Source organism: Zingiber officinale, chromosome 4B (genome assembly GCF_018446385.1).
Source record: "Zingiber officinale cultivar Zhangliang chromosome 4B, Zo_v1.1, whole genome shotgun sequence".
NCBI classification, from domain to species: Eukaryota; Viridiplantae; Streptophyta; class Magnoliopsida; order Zingiberales; family Zingiberaceae; genus Zingiber; species Zingiber officinale.
The window spans coordinates 89,280,724-89,290,718 of record NC_055993.1 but is presented as its reverse complement, the minus strand read 5'-3'; the positions used below and the strand labels follow the sequence as shown (position 1 = coordinate 89,290,718).

General features: G+C 44.3%; 1 pseudogene; it reads right to left on the bottom strand.

Moving 5' to 3' along the window:
- Positions 1-7,749: 7,749 nt before the first annotated feature.
- Positions 7,750-9,713, bottom strand: LOC121978381 (annotated as a pseudogene).
- Between the last annotated feature and the right edge of the window lie 282 nt (positions 9,714-9,995).

Sequence of the window (9,995 nt, the reverse complement as noted above, 5' to 3'; positions counted from 1 at the left end):
ACGACCTCTCGGTCGGCATCCCAAACTCTCGCCTTAACACGAGTTATAAGCAAGCATGCTCTTGCGACCAACATTCCAGACTCTCACCTCAGTGCGAGTTATATGCGAGCATGCTCTCGTGACCAACGACCTCTTGGTTGGCATTTTAGACTTCCGTCCCAGTACGAGTTATAGGCGTGCACTACCACACACACATCGACTGACCGGCCAGGTTTCCTCCCTGGCCGGGTACTCGTCTCATTCGCTGCTTGGTCATCACTCATCTCACTCGTCGCGCTGCTTGACACTCGCGTCTCACTCGCTCTGTTCACGAGCTTCGCGCCCACTCGGATCCTCGACTTTGCCCCCTTCTGCATTCACCTTCAATGGGCTTGGCGCTCGCTCGGTGCATTGACGTTGGGCCTTTCGATCTCTCCGAGATCTACTCCCGCTCGACTCACGAGCTCTATGCCTGCTCGGCTCAAGGGCTCTGTTCTCATTCGCCTTCGATTTTCACGGGCTCCACGCCCGCTCCGTCTACAGGATTCGCTCCTGCTCAGCTCATGGGTTTCACTCTCGTTCTCCATCGACCTCGTGGTTTCGCTCGACATTATCTCTATTGCCCGGTCGACAATTTTGAATTGCCTAGTCGCAGTTTACAGTCGCTCGGTCGGCATTTTCTCGGTCTCACGCTCGACACCGCTCGCCCATCATCTTACCACCCGCTCGGTGTTCTCCTGATTGCTCAGTCAGCATTTTCTCGATCGTGCGCTCGTCACTGCTTGCCCATCGTCTTACCACCCGCTCGGTGTTCTCCTGATTGCTTGATTAGTATTTTCTCGATCGCACGCTCGACACCGCTTGTCCATCGTCTTTCCACTCGCTCACCGTTCTCTTGCTTGCCCGATCGGCACTTTCTCGGTCAGACGCTCGACACCGCTCGCCCATTGTCTTTCATCCCGCTCAGCATTCTGCCGAGTGCTTAGTCGGCATTTCTTCTATCTCTTGTTCGGCGCTACTCGGTCTTTCGCTTTGTTCTGTTTATATGCACGCTTGGCACTACTCAATCTTTCCCTTTATACGCACGCTCAGCATTATTTCTTTCGCTTGGCATCTGCTGGGTACGATTCGACCGGTCAATTGAATTCTCTCGGTCCACTTTCTAGACTCTCACCCAAGAGCGTGTTATAAGCAAGTATGCCTCTTGTGGCCAACGACCTCTTGGTCAGGCACAACGATTAGTTGACCGGTTTCTCTCCCTGATCAGGTGTTGATCTCACTTGCTGCTCTATTCGACGCTCGTCGCCTGGTCAACATTCATCTCATTCATCGTTCGTGCCTCATTCGCCGCTCTGCCCGACACTTATTGTTCGCATCTCACTCGTCACTCTGCCCTGCATTCGCTGTTCTGCCTGACACTCATCGTTCGCGTCTCACTTGTCGTTCTACTTGGTATTCGCCACTTATTAGTTGCTCTACCATGCATTTTCAGCCCTTTCGGCATCTGTTTTTACTTCTTACTTAGCATTTGTATAATCGCCCAATCGCTCTGCTCAACATCATTCGATCGTCTTCTCAATATCACTTGGTCTCCTGCTTGGCATCCCATCAATCTCTTGCTTGATATGCGCTCGGCACTATTTTTCGTTGCTCACTTGATATTACTTTAGTCACTTGCTCGACATCGCCGCAACTACTTGTTCAACATTATATGACAGGCACAACGATTAGACTCTGCATTCAAGAGTGGTTCCACTTTACGTTAGGCTTGGTCTAGATAGTCGGACTTGCACCTCCTTCGACTAGACTTGAAGGGGAGGCTTGTGATACAGATATATCAAAAGTGGTCCAGGAGGAATTAAGGGGAGAAGGAGGGTCATTTTGGTTAAATGAGTATTTAGGGATTTAAAGAGTGGAGGTACTGTTCGAGAAGGGGGCTTCTGCTTCGTGTTTTCCTTCCGCCGCCACCTCGAGGACGCAGGGGAGGCCACCTTCGCCGCCTCCGCCGCTGGCCATATCCGATGTCGGAAGCCCTCTCTCTCTCACCTCGCCGGCAACCTAATACATCACCCTCTCCTGCTTCTCCTTCGTTTTGGCCGCCACCTCCTTCTTTGTGCCGACATCACTGGTCGCCAACGTCGTTATGGCGTTGCCTGCCTTCGATGACACTAACTTTCTTTCGCCACCACCACAGTCGAGGGAGAGGAGTCGTTACCTCTTCCTTCTCCACTTCGACGACATCGACCGGACCGCCCCTCTCCTCTCTGTTGGAACCCCAAGGCTGTTTTGGTGTGATCAACAAGTTAAGTTAGGTCATGTTTGTTACTAACCTTGTGTCTAAGTGTGCAGGACCTTAGGAGCACAAGTAGTCGAGCGGAAGACGCAGCTAGCGAGAAGGACGGCAGTCCGAGGGATGAGGTGGTGCGGAAGAATACACCGGTAGACGAGAAGGAAGCGTGCGGTGATTCCGAGGGACGAAAGTTGGAGCGGAAGATTGCTCGAGGAGCAAGAGATGCAACTAGCGAGAAGGATGGCATGTGGTGCGTCTGAGGGTGAAAACTGCGGATGAGTACGCCGGCGGACGAGAAGGAAACACGCGGCGATTCCGAGGGACGAGAAGCCGGAGGGAAGCCCGCTCGAGAAGACCGGAAGTTGGGTTCGGGTGAGCTCTTTTCTAGATGGCAGAGATCACCCAAGCGAACGGATCCGAAATAGACAGATCAGGAATAGAAGACTCGGACCGAGCCGAACTGAACCGGAGCAGAGGTCCCAGACGAAAAAGTCAATCGTTGTTGACTTTTGGCTCCGGGGGCGCTCGGAGCAGCCCGGGGCGCTCGGAACCCTTCTGGGCTCCCGGACCTGATTTGTTGACCAGATCGCGTCAAACGCGATTTGAACGTTGAGGGATAAAGTTTTATCCCCCCAGGATGCCCGGAACCCCTTCCAGGCGGCCCGACCAAGGCTATAAATATAGTTTTGGTCAAGAAGCTTTTCAACTTATTCAGAACAACTCATTGTAACAACACTTGTACGCTCTCTCTAGTTTAGCTTCTCTTTTTGTGCTTCAAAGCTGTAAGAGGCTTCTCCGCCTGAAGGAGATTGATAGTGCGCTTCATCCTTTCCTTGGATTAACAACCTCCCCGGTTGTAACCAAGTAAACAATTGTGCCTCTCTCTTTTCTGTTTTTAATTTACTGCTTTGATTATTTTACAAGTGTTAGTTTGAAAAGTCGGGAAGGGTTTTTGTTTATTTTTACAGGGCTATTCAACTCCCCTTCTAGCCGGCCCAACGGTCCTACAAGTGGTATCAGAGCCAAGACGCTTCAAGAGGACTAACCACCGAACGAAGCAACGAGATGGCCGGATCCAACATCTACCCGCCAAAATTCGAGGGGGACTTCGCAAGCTGGAAGAAGCGTATGGAGGTATTTTTCAGTAATGATTTCGATTTATTATTAACAATGGAACTCGATTTTGAAGCTCCCGAAGGCAAAGTAAAATATCAATGGACGAAGAAAGAGCAGGCTGATTATGTGGCAAACAAGAAAGTAGAATCCCATTTGCTAAGCGTACTTCCGCCACAAGAAGTCAACCGTGTCGGCACCTACAACTCGGCACAGGAGCTTTGGGAGAAGTTCCTTGAACTACACGAAGGAACATCCGAAGCCAAGCTTGTAAGACGGGACTTACTTCGCAACCAGCTCACCAACCTCCGTCTTGAAGAAGGTGAAACAATTGCACATCTACACTCGAGGATACAGGAGCTCATCACCAGACTTTCGAATCTCGGAGAAGAGGTAAGTAACTGAGATTCGCTAAGGTACGCTTTAAATTCCTTTCCGAGAAATCCAAAATGGGCATCACTAGTAGATGCCTTTTATATTTCGAAAGACCTAGAAAAAATTTCTTTAGAAGAATTTTTCTCGACATTTAAAGTGCACGAATCAAGATACGCAGGTTCGAAGGAGCCCAAGAACAACGTCGCCCTCAAAGCATTGAGAGACGAACTTGAGTCAGACTCTTCTCTCGACGACGAGGAAATGGTAATGATGGTAAGGCGATTTAAGAAGTTATACAATTCTAGAAAAACTAACCATCCACAGGGTAGAAAGAAAAGAACGATCCGCTACTACCATTGCGACGAAGAAGGGGACGTCAAGGAGTCAAGCTAAAGAACAAGGATAAAGATAAAGGTAAAAAGCTTGTTCAAAGGCGCAAGACCCTAAAAGCGGCGTGGGACGATACGTCGTCCGAATCGGAAGTCGAAGCATTCTTCGGACTCGCACTGATGGCGAGTCATCAAGATGACGACTGTGATTCAAGTTCTTCCGAGATGAGCATCGATGAAGGGGGAGCTTCGTCAGAAGAAAGCAGCAGTTCAGGGGGAGACACAGACAACGATATCGACAAGGTAAGTTAGGTACGTTCACTTCCTCCCGATAAACTTTTTAAATTTGTTAAATTACTAACTAAAGAATGCTACAAGTCAGAAAAAGAAATTAAAAATTTAAAAGGAATATTAGCTGAATCTTGCCCGTTAGAAATGTTAGACAAATCAAACCTAGAAAATGAAAAATTGAAGTTAGAAATTCAAAATTTAAAAATTCAAGTAGAAAATTTGAAAAACCATACATGCCCATCTAAAATCAATTTTAGAAGATTTAATCATTTAAAATGGTACTTTAAATATCACCCTGGACAAATTAGGAACATTGCAAGAAAATATGTCCCTAAAAACTTTTTAATTAATCCAGTAGGTTGGAACCTATATTGGGTTCCTAAATCACGCTTAAACTAAATTTTAAAATTAAAATTAGCGCTTTCAGTGAGAAAATTAAACAATGAACTTCTCTATGAGGCTTTGTCTAAGGAAGTGGTTGTTGCTCCAATAACCAAGAAGACCTAGTGCCTCGCCACGACCTGGAAGCCAAAATATTGAAATAAATGTTTAATTAACTTTCTGTCAAAGCATTAAAATTAGAATTAATTAATGCTTTCAAAGTTTTTCAAACATTTTTTTCTCTCGCAAAATATTTTTATACTTAGAAAAATACTTTTTGAAATTAACTTAAAATTTTTTTTTGTATTTTTTCTCTTAGAATTTTTTTTAATACTTAGAAATTTTTGTAATGTTTTTGCAAAAAATGTCTAAGTTAGAATTTTTTTAATTTCATTTAGAAAATTTTACTTAAATTTTTTTCAGAGACTCTTTATGTGAAAATTATTGCAAATTTTTAAGGATCTCAAAATTTTCTAAGTCTTTAACCCTTAGATTTTTTTTGGAAACCCCATTTTGTTTGTGATCAAAGGGGGAGAAGGATTAGTATAAGTCTAGGGGGAGCTAGACCAAAATATTAACTTGTTTTATTTTTGCACTTAAATTGTAAATTTAGTTAAGTTTATTTTATGTCTATTTTTACCCTAGCTTAACTTGGGTTGCTCACACCAAAAAGGGGGAGATTGTTGGAACCCCAAGGTTGTTTTGGTGTGATCAACAAATTAAGTTAGGTCATATTTGTTACTAACCTTGTGTCTAAGTGTACAGGAGCTTAGGAGCACAGGTAGTCGAGCGGAAGACGCTGCTAGCGAGAAGGACGACAGTCCGAGGGATGAGGTGCTGCGAAAGAGTATACCGGCGGACGAGAAAGAAGCGTGCGGTGATTCCGAGGGACGAAAGCCGGATCAGAAGATTGCTCAGGGAGCAAGAGACGCAGCTAGCGAGAAGGATGACACGCGATGCGTCCGAGGGACGAATATTGCGGATGAGTATGCCGGCGGACGAGAAGGAAACACGCGGCGATTCCGAGGGACGAGAAGCCGGAGGGAAGTCCGCTCGAGAAGACCGGAAGTTGGGTTCGGGTGAGCCCTTTTCAGGATGGCAAAGATCACCCAAGCGAACGGATCCGGAATAGAAGACTCGGACTGAGCCGAACCGAACCGGAGCAGAGGTCCCGGACGAAAACCGGGGCGCCCGGAGCAGCCCGGGGCGCTCGGAACCCTTCAGGGCGCCCGAACCTGATTTGTTGACCAGATCGCGTCAAACGCGATCTGAACGTTGGGGGATAAAGTTTTATCCCCCCAGGATGCCCAGAACCCCTTCCAGGCGCCCCGACCAAGGCTATAAATATAGCCTTGGTCCAGAAGCTTTTCAACTTATTCAGAACAACTCATTGTAACAACACTTGTACGCTCTCTCTAGTTTAGCTTCTCTTTTTGTGCTTCAACGCTGTAAGAGGCTTCTCCGCCTGAAGGAGATTGATAGTGCGCTTCATCCTTTCCTTGGATTAACAACCTCCCCGGTTGTAACCAAGTAAACAATTGTGCCTCTCTCTTTTCTGTTTTTAATTTACTGCTTTGATTATTTTACAAGTGTTAGTTTGAAAAGTCGGGAAGGGTTTTTGTTTATTTTTTACAGGGCTATTCAACCCCTCTTCTAGCCGGCCCAACGATCCTACACTCTCTTCCTCTCTCATTCGGCGACCGCCGCTGCATCCAACAGCTACCATCACAGCGGCCACCAGGACGCACCTCGTCGTCTTCTCCCGTCACGCGGGTAGCAGATCCCTTTTCCCTCATGTGCGCCATCGACTCCCCTTCGTCGGCTGCCTCGCTCCACAATCAACAGCCGCTGAGCCCTCCCTCTTTCTTCCTCTCCCCAGTTCACACACACCTCTGCACACCAGTGGGCTCCTCTTCCCTCTCCCTCTCTCGCACGTTGTCACCTCGCGTGAGAGCAGTAGCCAGCACTGCCCGCCGCTCTCCCGCTTTCCAACCCTACCTCTCTCCCTTGCACACGTCGACAACCCATATGCCTTCTTGCCACGGCCGACCGACTACCTCTGGCGGCTGATGTCGCTCACATCTGATCGACACCGCACAGCGGGGCGACATGGTCTTCAGCGACTGATGCATGCCCCTCTGATCCATCCGGCGGCACATGTCTGACGACGTTCCAACATTCAGATTGACCTCGCAAATCGGACCCATCTTCGGCTTCCGAGTCCCCGCAGCTATCGCCATTCCACTCTAGTGCCTTGATATATTCCAACATTGTAGTCGTCTGACTTGTGTGATGTTTTTATGTTCCAACCTTCGTGCCGCCATTGTATCCTGGCTTGCGTGCCGAGGGCACATCCGGTTTCGTGCCACCGAGTCCGGCTCTGCTACGTCAGATCCAGCTCTTCAGCCCGCTCAAAGTCATCTACTCTTCCGAGTCAGGGCAACGCGAGCAACATCCCGACCAACTCACTGATCCACCCGAGGACGCCCCCTAGGTCAGGGTACGTTCTTCATTCTTATTCTATGCGTATTTTATTATTATACGTCTTAGTCTGTTACTTATATATTCATTGAATCTTTCTTGAGCATCGATGTACCAGAGACCGGGGCGATCCGGTCACTGGATGCAGATAGCATTGACCAGAGGACTTTTGACGACTTGATCAACATAGAAGCCATCTCAGTATATCCCTCTCCTCTCCGAGATATCATGATTCGATCAATATTTTATTCACCTCATCCGACGGTCCGTCTGATTGTCATGTTACTGAGTACCACCTCAAAACCTTTGCTTAAAATAAATCTTGATCTGGTTCATACAGATTGGCCCACACCCAGCGTTACACATTTCTTCTCATTATACCATTTTTCAATCATATGCCAGTACTAAGTGGTTTGAAATTGTATCAAAGAGTATCTACTATCTTGGCTGAGAATTTTCTCATGTCTAGACATTGATGATATATATTTTTGCCTAGGCATGCACCTACATTCATGCGATTTTGAAATCAGAGATAACCTTGCATTGAACAGCCAAATTAATGGCATCAGAAGGTCGCTAATCAAAGCTACAAATCTCTGTCTCATTCCCCACCTACATACAAGGATGATGTTGCTTTAGATCTCTATCTGTAAAGTAGATTGTAGATTCCTTATGATGACATGGACCTTTGAGATATACAACTGAGCTAAGTAAGCTTTATTCACTCTCTTGGTGACCCTAACAACTTGGACCTGAAACAAGGAATATGTTCTACTCACATGGTTCCAAAGAAACAGAAGCTTACGACTGCCATTATCAAATTGGTTAATCAGATAGCATGTTCAATATCCACAACTGAACAAACAAGGGGGAAATATTGTAAGGTTAAATGCAAAGGGAATATATATATATATACCCCAAGGAATGCTACAATATGTTTTGCAAAGATCTATATATATATATATATATATATATATAGCCCAAGGAATGCTACGATATGTTCTGCAAAGATCTCCTAGAATAACTTTCAATTCATACTCAAAGAAAAGATGAAGGGTTCAGGTGACTCAAGTTACCTTCGATCCCAGCTCCTCAATCATCATTTTGGCTACTTGATAAATAGTTGGTCTAGCTTGAAATAAACATAGATCAAGTATTCTTCTTTTAGAATATAAGAATAATGATAATGCTGATTATCAACAGAAGTATACAATCTTTCTATTGGAACATTCCGAATTCAACAACACACATGGCATTTCCACTGAAAATGAACAAAGCTATATCACTTTGGGAAAGGAAAGACTAGCAGTCACACAAAGCAAAGAGGGAAAAGCATACAAACAATAATAGGAAGCAAAAGCTCACTTACATCTTCCATCTTCAACACAATTGCGGGGTGAGGAGCATAATCTGATAATTTTCCTTCTTGGGGGTTATTGTGAATGCATCTTAAACATTTTCCGTCACGCATCTTTATCATAAAACCATCTGAGTCACTTCGAACCAGAACTGCTTGTAAGAGACAAACATAATATAATCTACGAATCTTACAGTAAAACAGAAGACTATACGATTATCACCACACCAATATAAGATATAATTTATAGCACCAGTTTCATCCCGACCAAAACAAGTAGCAGGTGGTAATCTAAATTCTAATGCCCTATTCTTTATGAATTTGTTTTTTTTGCATATCTGCAGGTCATCCATCCCACCTAGTGGGATAAGACTTCATTATTGTTGTTGTGGTGTTGCAGATCATCCACTCTCTGATCTCAGATGGTTCACTATAATCCAAGCCTCAAATGTCTTAGATTTGAGCCTCAACTGAAGCTAACACATCATGAATGAACAGGAGATCTGTGCAATTTGATGATTACAGTGATATTAACATGGGCTACCGTCACTATGGTAATTGTTATGGTGAGAGAAAATGTAAGGCAAATTACAAAATATCTGCATTAACAAAAGGAAAAACTACGCCAAGTCTAGATTATCAGAAAAGTATCATAGTTCAAAGATATTACCAGCTTCAATCACAGTGGAGTTTACATACTTCTCATCATTTGCAATGAAATTGCCAGCTATATCCACAAGGAAAAAAACTACAATGAGAACCTCAAGGATAAACATATAAAGTGATGGGACCCACAAAAAGTGAAATGGTGGATCATGACTTTATGTGTCTATCCTTGAAATTTTCATTGAGTTTTTTTCCTTGTGCATATCATTGCTCTTTCCATTACCATCAGAAGAAGAATTGAAACTACAATGAGAGCGCCATTGTTTCTTACCACGAGGTTGAGAGATATGCCACCAAACTAAATTTCAACCTGAAGTATGCTTTGGCATTTATGTTTGCATCCCCAACCTCTATTTTGTTGCCACAAGATCTTTGTAACGTTACAAGTGATAACAAGAATAGAAATTCCAACATAATTTGCACAAATGTCATGGAGGTAAGGGACTATCATCCCTAGATTTGTAAGTTAAATTTTATATCAATTTATTATATATATTTTTTTAATTTTAAAATAAAAATAATGTTTTTCATTAAATATGTGTACTCATTTGTATCTATTTATATTTAAAATATCTATTTCTGGATATATTTGATTGAGCTCATACTTCAATAATATACTAAGAAAAAACTTAGGATATGTAATGGTCTACGTAGAATTGGATCTGATTCTTCTTACTTAAAAAAAAATCTGATGGCATGCATATCTAGAAATAAGCTCAAATCTTTTCGAAAT